The sequence below is a fragment of the Apium graveolens genome, chromosome 9 (assembly GCF_009905375.1).
Source record: "Apium graveolens cultivar Ventura chromosome 9, ASM990537v1, whole genome shotgun sequence".
NCBI classification, from domain to species: domain Eukaryota; kingdom Viridiplantae; phylum Streptophyta; class Magnoliopsida; order Apiales; family Apiaceae; genus Apium; species Apium graveolens.
Window position 1 is genome coordinate 43,058,510 of NC_133655.1, and position 13,229 is coordinate 43,071,738.

Sequence of the window (13,229 nt, forward strand, 5' to 3'; positions counted from 1 at the left end):
ACTATCATAAATCCTGCTTAGATATTGAAGATCTGTGGATTCCAAGCACATAGCCATCCTGACTTTCCAGATTGGATATTCATGTATCTTCAGGATTATCACCTTGATGGCTTCATACCTACTCTTGTTGCTACTAATCTGTGATGTGGCTGGGGGTGGTGGTTGTGGATTCTGTGGTGCTTCTTTGTCTTCTATTAAAGATTGATTTTCAGATCTTAAACTGTTTGTATGTCAACATCAAGCTCTAATACCAATTGTTAGGTCCGTAATCAACTATAAGAAGGGGTGAATACAATTTATGCAAATAATTTGACAAAGTTTCAACAGAGTCAACAGTTTTTAAATTAATAGATAAAAACTGATTATAAATGTACTCTCTCAAAAGGATGAACAAATATCCTTGAGAGCTGCTGGGTTATGCGAATGATATAACAATGTTCGCAATGCTTATAGCATGAACCTAATATGTGCATTATATAGATCAAAGTTACGCAATCAATAAGGAATCATATTCTATTATAATAAGGAAACCTATTACATAACCATGTATGATTGCTTCCGAGATAAAGTCCTTCACCGCCTCGAATTCCTGCTTTCCTTTTCCTTCTCGAATATCTACTGAAGTGACAAATCCTAATGACATCATTTGTGACCCCCTCCAAACCCGGGGTCTAGATTTGGGGTCATTAGCCAATAAACCATAATAAAATAATTACAGCGGAATAATATAATAAATATGACCCCTTGCATACACTGGATCGATCACAGGTTATAGTATGGAACATGCACTAATAAAAACCAACTGTTATTACAAACCATAAGTCTAATTAGTTTTGCAGATTATTCAAATTTTATTACAAACCTCCAGACTTATTCAAGCCTCCCAAAATAGTCTACCTGGAAAACACAACCCACTATCTACAAGCACTTGACTTCTGATCAAACCTGGAACTCAAGCCTGCTCTGGCTTAGCTGAAAGATTAGATTAATAAAAAAGTATGAGCGAAAGAAATGCTCAGCAAGCAGTATAAAATGTGCTTGAAATGATAAACCACATTTTGATAATAACTGAACAACAGGATTAAACCAGTAATATTTGATCCATAATAAAAGCTTCACAAGCTATCAGCAATAAATGATAATTTTTAGATTAGAATCTAACTCCGACGGACGTACTATCACATGCTGATCAGCCCGTGTGATAGCACTGGTTCATGATTCGTAGAAACATGTCCCCAAAACACGAGTACTCAAATAAAAAAGCAATATATCTGCCTGTGGCACAAATTGTGTCATAATATTTCATATAACACATAGCAATAGCCCTCCGCTGGACCGTCCGTCCCGGTCACTTACGCATTCATCCAATCCATAAAACATTTTGATCAAAGGAGCTGAATCAAAGGACATCCTTAACTGTATAACTACCCATTTCTCATGGTCCAGAGTTATCTCAACAGTCAATGGCGAAATAACTAGAACAATTAGTTATTCGCTAATTTCAATTCAACGTTCCACTGTATAGAGTGATTTATAGAGAAATATAAAACGTTTACCTATTCTGAACTTAGAATAGTATGGAAATTGAAAGAATAAAGTTCAGAGTCAATATCACTTGAATGATAAGTGAAGATATAAATATTTGCATACTATGATTCGAAATAAACGTCACTTGAACGATAAGTGAAGTTAGGGGTACTTTCCTGGTATGCTTGATAACCACTTACTATAACTCTGCTTATAGCTGTTGGCTACTATCTCCGTTTAACAGTCGATCGCACTCCTTGGTACTCGATTCTATAAACAAAAGAACTATCTTAATTGATAAAACCCACTCAATCGACGTAACTACACGTCTTGACATCCACCCGATCATTTATAACTAAGCATGGCATTTTAAAACTGTAAACATATAGCATGCATATCACGTAATACGTAATCATGCCATTTATATATCATGTAATCACATATTTCATGTAACACATAAGTCAGATTGTTAAAAAAATATGTCTCAGTGCGTTCTGAATGAAAATCAGGTCATTAATAATATTTATCGATCAGATACTGACTCAAACTGATACACAAATCAAATTTCATTGCAATACAAAAAAAATAGGTCTCAAAAGTATTTTTATTGAAAGTGTAATAATTTTCTGAGTCTATACGCGTTCGTTTCGTATTAAACGGAAGAACGGTTTAATTATTATGAATAAAATAAGAAATAAATGGAAATAAACCAATTAATAATAATATTAATTGATTTTTAAATACCAAAATATAATTTTTAAAAGTTTAAAAATAATTTTTAGGAATTATTTGAATTAATTATAAATAATTTATATTTATTTAATTATTTATAAATGAAATTAATTGATTAAAAGATTTAATCAATTAATTAGATTCATAAATAATTAACTAAAATAAATTATAAACAATTAAATCAAATTAGATTTTTGAAAATAATAAAAGAAAATAATTTTAGGAATTTAAAATAATTAAAAAAACTAATGTTTTTAGAGTTATAAATAATAAGTACATGATTTTTGAAAATCAAATAAATGATTTTGGAAATAATAAATAATTTTTGAAATAAACTTAAAATTGGGAAATGTAAAGACAGAATTCAGGAAACAGAAATGGGGTACTCAAGATTGAAACCGGGTCGGGGTTAAAATAAAAGGGGTCGGTATAAACTCGACCGGGTCGGGTTCAAAGACCCACTGGTTTCTGGAAAAATTCCAGATTCCGGCGGCTCTTCGCCAGACTCCGGCGAGGCCATAACGCCCCCGAAACACTCCTTCCCCTTCGCTTGTCAACCCAAACACAACCAACATAGATTCAGCAGTCCAGATAACAGCGTGATAATCTCGATTAACGCCGGAATCAAAAGTTCCGTTCAAAAATGAAGAACGAGCGGTGATTTTCCGGCGAAAATCCGATACGCACAAAATCCACACCAAATTCAATCATATTGGTATGAAATTGAAGGTAATGATATATAAAATCTACCCACATCTATAGTTTTTACAGATAATTAAAAACATAAGTCAAAAATCCAACAATCAATCAAGAACATGGCGGCGATAACATTTTTTTCCGACGAGCACGAATCTGAATACTAAAATCATATATTTATATGCTAATCGACTATAAACAAGGTCGTGAATCTATTGGAATCATCAAAATCAACTAACAATCAACCAATAATCCAGAAAGTTCAAGAATCAAATCGAACTACATGAACTTCGATTTTGCAAATTACACAATCTTAAATCAAAATAGTTATACCGAAAGATCGGCCGTGAATCAAGCTTCAAGTTGACTACTCAAGTGTCTGAATTGGTTTGCTAAATCGCTCAAAATCACTGATTAAAGTTGAGGAAGAAATCTCACCCCCAAGAACCTTGTTCTTGAATTTTCTGAAAAATAATAAAAATGGAAAAAAACAAATATATTTGCTGGTATTTATATTTTTACAAAAATTATACCCCAAAATAAATTAAGGGTATTTTTATCCCCTAATTATTATAATTAGGGTCACAAAATAATAATTACGGGGAATAATTTTAAAGCGATAAAATATAAAATTAATGTCAAAATTCCCCAAAAATTATGAATAATTCGAAAATACAAAAATAAAGGGTATTTGAAATACAAATAATTTTATAAAAATAAAAACACGGATTTTGTGGGGTTTGATGTCCCGGTGGGGTCCCGGTCCGTTGAATTTTGAAACACAGAAACGCTCCCTAAATTACCAGAAAATCCCGAAAACACCTAGAATACATTCAAACGCACATAAAATGAAATAAAACAAGTACCTTAATAAAGACACTAATAAACACGCGTCCTGATTGTAGATAGATTCATATAATTGCAGTTTAAACATATATATTAATCAATTGAAAAATTTTCTGGCCCGCACTGAAACACACATAACAACTGTAACATCTAATATCATGGCAATAATCACCTTAAATTTATAAAACACATAATATTTATTTAACATATAATATTCATATAATTTTCCCGGATATTACATCATTTGCTGGTCATCAAGTACCGATATAAGTACTGATGACGTCATTCTTCAATATATGCTGATATAAGTCCTGATAAGAACTTCTGATAGTTTCTATCCAGATATCATCAATTATATATAACATATAGCTACGAAGTTGGATGAAGATAAAAAGGGCAAAAGTGTAGACATTTCAGGTTATAGAGGGATGATTGGATCTTTGCTGTATTTGACTGCTAGTAGAACAGGCATTATATTTGCAACATGTCTGTGTGGAAGATTTCAAGCCAATCCAAAGGAATCACATTTGATGGCTTGGAAGAGAATTTTCAGATACCTAAAAGGGACTCCAAACTTGGGATTATGGTATCCTACGGGAACAGGATTTGAAGTTGTTGAATACACCTATGCAAATTTTGTTGGATGCAGGTTTGACAGAAAGAGAGCTAGTGGAAGCTGTTAGTTTCTTGGACAAAGACTTGTATCCTGGTATAGCAGGAAATAACAATCTGTGTCAACTTCCACAGCTGAGGCTGAATACATAGCTGCTGGAAGTTGCTATGCTCAAGTGCTTTGGATTAGAAATCAGTTAATAGATTATGGCCTAGTGTTACATAAAATTCCAATTATATATGACAATACTAGTGTTATATCTATTGTGGCTAATCCAGTTAATCATTCTAGAACAAAGCACATTGATGTAAAGTACCATTTTATTCGAGAACATGCTGCAAATGGTACCATTGAGTTATTTTTGTTCCAACAGAAATAAAGTTAGCGGACATTTTTACTAAATCTTTGGATGGAGCAACTTTCACTAGACTTGTAGGTGAAATTGGAATGCAAATTCTTCATCCTAAACGCAAGAACTCAACTAGTGTTTTGCAGCAGATTAATTTCTGATAAATCAAAATTCATTTGATTAACTGAAAATTAACTGGAATATGTATTATACATATTTCAGACTTCTCTGCATATTTATTTTTCATTTTATTTTTTTTAACTTAGAATTTTTTAAATTCTAAGTAAATTGTCTCTTTGTTAATTCATATCTTCAATATATGAAGTTAATAAAAGACAGACCTGAAAAGCAGCAAAAGTACATAGAAACTGATTTCTCGATAAGTATAATGACTTCTCGATAAGTCATTTTGAGACTTCTAGAAGTAGTTCTCGATAAGTCAGTTTTGGACTTCTCAAGTGGACATCTCGATAAGTTATTTTTACTTCTCGATAGAGTTTTTGATAAGTCTTTGTTATGCTTCTCGTGGACATCTCGATAAGTTATTTTGACTTCTTGATAGAGTTCTTGATAAGTCTTTTTTTCACTTCTCGTGGACATCTCGATAAGTTATTATGACTTCTCGAATAAGGTCATTACTAGTCTTCTCGAATTGACACCTCGATAAGTCACTATATGACTTCTCGATAAGTATTATAGAGATCTCGAGTGAATTATTTTGAGTTCTCTACAAGTACTAATTAAGCTTATTTTTAACTCGGACTGAAATAATTTTATTTAATAAATTATTTTCAGTATGATACTTTTGATAAAATTCACTCTCATTTTATTTTGATTTATTCAAATAAAAATTGGAAACAATTCAGTCCATTCAGGATAAACTGGGTATTTATTTGACATCTCGACAAGTCATTTTCTAGTTCTCGATAAGAGTCTAGAAAATGACATATCGATATGTATCTATTTTCAATATGACTTCTTGATAAGCGAATCCCAAACGTCTATTTTTAGTTCTCGATAAGTCATTTACCTTTTACTATAATACCCAGACATCTCGACATACACCTCTTTACGCCTTCGAGATCTCTAAAGTGACCTAATTTTTCCAAATCCAAACCGTTTCCTCTCATTTTAAGCTCTTTCTCTCTAATTTTTCTTACCCACTGAAATTCAAACTATTCCAATGGCATCAAACACAGTTACACCTTTCATCCCAAAGGAGGGCACCAATTATCTTGCTTTTACTGATGCAAATCAAGCTCCTAATAGTTTCAAGAGCTTTGTGACGTTTCTTTTTGAAACATACTTTGCAGGTGCTCTAAGAGCAAATCCAGTACTATACTTAGATGTTCTAAAGAATTTATGGAACATAGCTGTGATAAGAACAATGGTGCATGAGAACCAAACTGTGTCTATGGTGGTTAATTGCTCCATTCAAGGCCAACAAGTGGAATTTTTTAAAGATGATGTCAATGCAGCATTGGGCATCCCAACTGACAATTTAGTGAGAGGCTACATGCTGGGGTAGATGTAACGACCAGGAAATTACGACTGTTTAATGACATATTAAATGAATAATTATGTGAATTATGATATTATAAATTATGATTGATCATAATTGATTATCTGTTATGTGTTATATGTGTTCTATGTGATTCAGGATATTTTTTGTGTAATGACTGGGAAATTAGGACTGTTTAATATCATAATAAGAGAATATTATGTGTTTTATTATATTGTTAAATGTGATTAGTCATAAAATCTTAGTTGTTATGAGTTGTATGTGTTATGTATAGTTCGGGGTATTTTTCGGGCATTTTATTATAAGTTAAATGCTTTTATATCAAAAGTTATACGGCCCAAACTTTGATTTAATAGCTAATATTTCAAATAAAATAATTGGCCATATTTTGCCTAGTATGGCCTATACCATATCGATATTCTGAACATCCGGTTAATTTAGAAATTTTCTTGTTTCACGAAAATTGACTTTTCCGAGCCCCTTCGGTGCTAAATCCCCCCCCACAAAAATCATATTTTTATTTTTATAAAATCATGGGACTTTCAAATATTTCATTTATTTGCATTTTTGAATTATTCATAATTGTTGTGTACATGTTGTGTACTTGATGATTTCATGAACAAAACACCTTAGTAGATTTTACTTAGTGAAATAATGGAGCACTCGACGGATAAGATTTATACTCCCGACGGATGACTTATTATAGTCCCGACGGATGATGACTTATTATCCATCGAGTGAGTAGCTTATGTAACAATAAGTCTGTAGCACATTTCTGCATTCACCATTGTATAGATTATGTAAATAGTATTCAAGTCATGTTGACTTTTACTAGATATGCTGAATAGGTTAATTAATTGTACATAGATGATGTCTTGTAATTCTGCATAAATGAAATGAAGTCAAATGCCAGTTTGCTACCCGATGGATAACCTACAATGAAGTCGACGGATGATCAATAACTCGACGGATGATCATGAACCCGACGGATAAAGAATTCAAATATATGTTGACAGTGACAACACAGTCACATGCATCGAGTGGATGCAAATAGAATATGGTAGCCTATTCAACTGGGTTTTCGGGAACAAAGAAGCATTGCCATTTCCAAGCTATTATGAAGATATTCAAAGATGCTGGAATAGAGTAATGGAGTAGCATTATAATAGACTAGACAATTTTATTTTATTATCTTGTCTTATTACTTTGTAATCTTGGTGATATATAAACCAAGTAGCAGCAACAAAAAAAGAGTTGATCTAAGCAAGAAAGCAGAGAAACATTTGTAAGCGGGATTTTTAGCATTTATCTGTAGTCTTAGAAGTTCAATTGTTGTAAGTAGCTGTGAGCATTTCTGCACACAGGGTTCTCTCGATATATAATATATATCTCTGGTGGAATCATTCAAATCCACCAGAAAGTTTTTAAAGACACTTGTTTTTAATTACTTGTGTCTTGATTCACTTAAGTTCTTATTCCGCATTATGCTAATCAATACACTTATATTTATATTTGAGTTAGAACATTTTATTTCAAGAAAAAGTTTCAAGAATTCCATTCAACCCCCCTTCTGTAATTCTTGCCATATTGTTAAGGGACTAACAATTGGTATCAGAGCAAGCTCTTAACTTACAAAGAGTTTAAAGATCAAAACAATACAGCAAGATGAACAAGAAGGATGTTGGAGTCAAGATCCCTTTTATGGATGAAGATAATTACCATCATTGGAAGGTAAAGATGCATCTTCATTTGCTTTCTCAAGATGAGGCCTATGTTGACTGTATAGAAAGAGGCCCTCATGTTCCAATGAGAGCAAAAACAGGAAACGAGCCATCAGTCCCCAAGCCAAGGCATGAATGGTCTGATCCTGATATTGAACAAGTCAGGAAGGATAAAAAGGTCATGAACATCCTGTTTCATGGAGTTGATGGAGATATGTTTGACAACATTAGCAACTGCAAAACTGCCAAGGATGTTTGGGATACAATACAGATAATCTGTGCTGGCACTGTGCAAGTTAGAGAAAACAAGATGCAGCTCTTGATTCAGCAATATGAGCATTTTCACAATGAAGAAAGTGAGTCTCTCACTGACGTTTTTAGTAGGTTTCAAAAACTACTAAATGCTCTAAAGTTGCAATGGAAGGGTCTATCAGACAAAAGACTCCAATCTGAAATTCCTTAGATCTCTTCCAAAGGAATGGAAACCAATGACAGTCTCATTAAGAAACTCACAAGATTATAAGGAGTTTACTTTGGAGAGACTGTATGGCATCCTGAATACCTATGAGCTTGAAATAGAGCAGGATGAAAGGATGGAGAGAGGAAAGAAGAAAGGAGGATCCATGGCACTAGTTGCTGAGTTGGAAAAGGAGAAGGAAGTGAAGATGGAAGCTGTTGAATCAACTTCAAGGGTCTGTGAGAACAAGGGCAAGGGGCTTGTAGTAGAAAGTGAAGATTCTTTGATCCAAGATGACATGGAAGACATTGATGAACACCTAGCATTTCTTTCCAGGAGATTTTCCAAGCTCAAGTTCAAGAAGAACTTTGGATCAGCCAAGCCAAATAGAAACATGGTGTATAAATCAAAATTCAAATGTTTCAAATGTGGCTTGGCAGGGCATTTCGCCAGTAAGTGTAGGAAGTCAGATTCCATTAAAAAAAGGTTTGAGCCAGTGGATTATAAGCAAAAATACTTTGAGCTGCTCAAATAAAAGGAAAGGGCTTTCATAACACAAGAAAATGACTGGGCAGCAAATGGTCTGGATGAAGATGAAGATGTCAGCTATGTCAATCTAGCCCTAATGGCCAAGTCTGATGAGACAGAAACAAGCTCTTCAAGTAATCAGGTAATTACTACAAACCTTGCACATTTATCTAAAGCTGAGTGTAATGATGCCATAAATGACATGTCTACAGAGTTATATCATTTGCGTGTTACACTTAAGTCTCTTACTAAAGAAAATGCTAAAATCAAAGAAAATAATTTGTTTTTGAGTGAGAGAAATAATGTGCTTGAGTCTCAGTTTATTGATTTTGAAAAATTAAGAATTGAGTGTAAAATTGCCAAGGAGGAATTAACTGAGTCCTTGAAGAAAGAGGAAATTTTAAAGAAGCAGCTCGAGCATGAACAAGAGGTGATTAAAGCTTGGAAAACATCCAGGGATGTCCATGCTCAAATCACCAAAGTTCAAGGAATTGAGTCTTTCTGTGATGCAGCCTGGAAAAAGAACAAAGAGAAACTAGAACCAAATTTGGTAGATGGAGTGCTTACAGATATAGACTCGACGGATGATGAGGATCATCCGTCGGATAACAAAAAGGGTTATCCGTTGAATGATGAAAATCCTCATCCGTCGGCTGTGAGCAAGCCTATCAGTAAAGCCAAACTTTTTAAGCTGAATAAGAAGTATGGGTTTGTTTCCAAGAACTTTGTTTCAGGAGAATCGAGTCAAGTTAAGAAAGGGAAAAAGACTAATGTTGGTCACATGACTGTCAAACAGTGAAGTGACAGACTTGAAAAGATTCAGGTAAAAATAGAGACAAAAAAGAAAAACAATGGGAATGGTAAAGTAGGGATTAACAAACACAATAACTACACACCTGATAAATATGCTCCTAGAAAAATCTGTGTCAAGTGTGGTAGTGTAAATCATTTGTCTGTTAATTGCAAATCTGCCATGCCTACTTCCATGTCTGTGCAACCTCAATTTCCTAACATGAATGCCATGCCTCCCATGCCTATGAATGCTATGTCTGCACAGAATATGAATGCTCAGTTTGCTAACATGCCATTTGCACCTAATCCTTATTATACTGCATTTAGTATGCCACAAATGCCATTTAGCATGCCATACTAGAATAACATGTTTACTAATAAGATGCCATTCCCTGTTAATAATAATATGCATGATAATTTTGTTGTAATGAATAGTTTCAAAGGCCAAACTCAAATGACCAAGGATGAATCTGATATCCCTAAGTCAAATGAGATAAAGCCTAAGAAATAGAAAAAGAAAGCTAACAAGGCAGGACCCAAGGAAACTTGGGTAACAAAATCAATTTGATTTGATTTTGATGTGTGCAGGGAAACAGAAAGAATCTTTGGTACTTGGATAGTGGTTGTTCAAGACACATGAATGGTGATTCTACCCTGCTCACAGAGTTTAAGGAGAGAGCTGGCCCAATTATTACTTTTGGAAATGACAGCAAGGGTTATACTGTGGGATATGGCTTGATTTCAAAGGACAATGTCATCATTGAGGAGGTTGCCTTAGTGGATGGTCTCAAACACAACTTGTTGAGTATCAGCCAGCTTTGTGATAAAGGCAACTCAGTAACCTTCAATTCAGAAGCCTGTGTTGTGACTAATAAAAGAAGCAACAAAGTGGTTCTCACTGGTGTGAGAAAAGGAAATGTGTACCTAGCTGATTTCAACTCATCTAATGCAGAATCTGTAACTTGTCTTCTCAGTAAAGCAAGTCAGGATGAAAGCTGGATATAACACAAGAAGCTATCCCATTTAAAGTTCAAGACCATGGATGAGCTAGTAAAGAAAGAACTGGTTAGATGCATTCCTCTAGTGGAGTTTTCTAAGGATGGACTGTGTGATGCCTGCCAAAAAGGGAATCAAATTAAAGCATCATTCAGGAAGAAACTTGATTCAACAATTGAAGAGCCTTTGCAACTGCTTCACATGGATTTTTTTGGACTAGTCAATGTATTGTCCATCTCAAGGAAAAGATTTTGCCTAGTAATTGTAGATGATTTCTCAAAGTTCTCTTGGACATATTTCCTAAAGTCCAAAGATGAGGCTAGTGAAATCATCATCAATCACATAAGGCAAGTCAATAATCATCCTGATTTCAAGGTTAGAAGAATCAGGAGTGACAATAGAACTGAGTTCAAGAATTCTGTCATGAGAGCATTTTGTGAGGAAAATGGGATTCTGTATGAGTTTTCAGCAGCAAGGATTCCACAATAGAATGGAGTATTAGAAAGGAAGAACAGATCACTTATTGAAGCTGCAAGGACAATGTTTGAAGAATCTAAATTGCCAACATATTTCTGGGCTGAAGCTGTAAATACTATATGCTACACTCAGAATATTTCTCTAGTTAATCAAGCTAGATACATGACTCCCTATCAATTTTTCAAGAACAAGAAGCCAACTCTAAATTTTCTTCATGTCTTTGGCTGCAAGTGCTATATTCTGAGAAATCAAACTGATCAAAATGGAAAGTTTGATGCTAAAGCAGATGAAGGAATTTTTGTTGGATATGATGTTGGTAAAGCATATAGAGTCTACAATCTAAGAACCAACATTGTTGTGGAATCAATACATGTTGTGTTTGATGATAAAAAGATTGAAGGACTGAAAGATGGAGATTACCATGAGAGCCTCAAATTCGACAATGTGGAGATGATTAGTGATGACAGTGATGATGAAAGTGATCATGAAACAGTGTCTAAGGATAATACAGATATATCCACTACCAATGAAACACAAAACTCAACATCTGTCGAGTTGCATAATGCTTTATCCGTCGGAAGGCAATCTGCGTTATCCGTCGGGAGACAACCAGCTTCAACCGTTGGTACTCAAAATTCATCATACGTCGGGTTATCAAAAGGAGCAGGAAGTCAACATCAATCACCTATAGAAAGCTCCCCTTTCTCAAATCAAAGATCCACAAACTCAGGGGGAGTTTCTAACAATCAAAACTCAATCACACATCAAGACAACAATGAGGTTTCTTCATCTAGAGCTAATCTACCTCAACAAAGGAAATGGATAAAAGATCACCCCTTTGAGCTTATCATTGGTGATGTTTCTTCTAGAGTTCAAACAAGAAGAACAACTAAGGAATAATGTCTATACAGCAGCTTTCTTTCCAAGGAAGAACCAAGAAGGTAGAAGAGGCTTTGTTGGATCCTGATTGGATTTTAGCTATGCAGGAGGAGCTAAACCAATTTGAAAGAAATAATGTATGGAAGCTGGTGCCCAAGCCTAAAGGAAAGAATGCAATAGATACCAAATGGGTATTCAGAAACAAGATGGATGAAAATGGCATAGTAGTCAGGAACAAAGCTAGATTGGTTGCTAAGAGCTATTGTCAGCAAGAAGGAATAGATTTTGATTAAACATTTGCTCCTATTACAAGACTTGAAGCCATCAGAATCTTCTTAGCCTATGCAGCCCATGCCAATTTCAAGGTCTATCAAATTGATGTCAAAAGTGCCTTTCTGAATGGAGATTTGGAGGAAGAAGTCTATGTCAGTCAACCTCCTGGCTTTAAAGATCCAAATTTTCCAGAACATTTCTATTATCTTTTGAAAGCACTTTATGGACTGAAGCAAGCACCTAGAGACTGGTATGACACTTTATCAAAGTTCCTTTTGGAAAATCACTTCACAAGAGGTACTGTAGATAAAACTTTGTTTTTCAGAAATGTTAATGGCTCTAGTATACTTGTTCAAATTTATGTAGATGATATTATTTTTGGCTCTACAGATGAGAAACTTTGCAAAAAGTTTGCCAAATTGATGAAAAGTAAGTATGAAATGAGTATGATGGTAGAACTAATTTACTTTCTTGGCTTACAAGTTAAGCAAGTTAGTGATGGAATATTCATTAGTCAAACTAAATATATTTTTGATCTTTTAAAGAAGTTTGATCTAATGGATTGTACATCTGCAAAAACTCCCATGGGCACTGCAACTAAGACTGAATTAAACACTACTGAAAAGTCTGTGGATATTTCAAGTTATAGAGGCATGGTTGACTCACTTCTGTACTTAATACCCAGTAGGCCAGATATAATGTTTGCTACATGTTTATGTGCTAGATTTCAGGCTGATCCTAGACAATCTCACTTAATAGCTATTAAGAGAATTTTCAGATATCTCAAGGAAACACCAAATCTTGGCATTTGGTACTCTAGA